Here is a 1735-nt window from a genome sequence, read left to right on the forward strand (position 1 = left end):
CTTTTGCATTTAAGAAAAAATATATAAACGAATATGTATTAATACATCTATGGAAAAAAAAAAGTTTGCTAAAGCACTTATATGACTCATTTTTATTCACATTCTCTTTCCTCAGTGGAGAGAATCACTGAGAGTATATTAAAAAAAAATAAAAAAATTGTGAGTACTTTCAATTTAAACTGGCTTATTCTCCATTTTCTGTTGCAGGCTGGGTCGATATATTTATGCTTGAGAACTGTGTTCTACTGTTTGGGGACAGGTTATTCTTTTTGTGGTAGAACCATCTGGCCATCCATCATTATGTCAGCCCTTGGCTTTACTCAGCTGGTGACTATTTTCTTGCCTTATTCAGGAGAGTGAGTTGACCCATTTTAATATGCTTTCAAGGGAATCCATCAGCTGTTTTCTCTGTTGTATTATTAATGGGGTCTATAAGAGTTTTTTACTGAAGAGCTGAGTCTTTACCTACTAAATAGCTAGACTTTCATTGGTTTTGCTGGATACAAGAGTGACTTCTGCTTACTTTTCTGTGCTTAGCTGTATTTTTATTATCCATTCATAATCTTCTTTATTGTGACACTGACTTAACAAAATGTGCTCATAATGGAGCAATCTGCTTATAAAGAGGAAGATTTTTTATTATTTTCATCTATTGAGATCAGCGTGAGTTTTAGTTGTGACTTCAACTAAAGCAGACCATCTCTGTCTGCTAGTTTACTATTTTTACTTGCTTTAAGTTAAAACAAAAAGATTTACAGAAGTGGTAAATTTGTTACAATTACAGAATTGCCTCATTACATGGTACTGCTATGGGGAAATGTTATCAAAAATGCTTTCCACAAATACCCTGGGCTGATTCAGTATTTAGCACTTTTAAGCAGACACCCTTCTGTATCTTTCTATCTACTCTCAGTTCATAGTATGAATGAAAAAAGATTGAGGCCTTGTAATGCTATAAGCTCATCAAAAAGCCAACATTTTCAGTCTGGAGGAATGCAAATTCCCTTTTGTTTTGATTCATATGGTATTTCCTATCTTGGAGTTTGGCTTCAAGCTCTCAACTTTAAACAAACTCAAAAGTTACGTGTGAAATTCCATGCACATCATCAAGTTTTGCCTCTATAAAAATAAAAATATTAAGCTTGCTGTTTTTCTTTGGGGGAGAGGATTTATATTATTATAGCATAAACTGGTCATGTTAACTTCATTGTTGATGCTGAAATGGAAATTTCTACCTAACTCATCTCAAGCAAGGGAAGTAGACACAGGGTGGGAAATTGACTTTAGACAAAATCTTGTGTCTGAATTTCACTAATGCTTTACACAATGCCTCACACCACATGACAAAATTTAAATACCCCAAACTTGGAATGAATGTCATTTCAGCCCAGCCCAACATTTTGTAATTCTAACATATTTTAAAACTAGATTGTGAATCAGGTACTAAGGAAAATGGATACGGAAACATAGTATATATTGCATGTTTTGGCATTTCTTTTCCAAACACTTCCACACAGTTTTACTGGAAGTAAAATTGAAATTTTGCATATGAAGAAGAGAGTAAATGAATTTTCCAGCAATGAAGAACCTGGGAATGATGGAAGAGAAAGTGTTCCGTCACTGAAAGTGGAGGAAAGCATAGTGACCTGCATTGTGTAATTATGTTGCATGTGCATGGTATGTAAATCCTCATTGCATATCAAACTACTTTTTAATAAGAAAACATGAGCCTCTA

The sequence above is a fragment of the Haliaeetus albicilla genome, chromosome 5, assembly GCF_947461875.1.
Source record: "Haliaeetus albicilla chromosome 5, bHalAlb1.1, whole genome shotgun sequence".
NCBI classification, from domain to species: Eukaryota; Metazoa; Chordata; class Aves; order Accipitriformes; family Accipitridae; genus Haliaeetus; species Haliaeetus albicilla.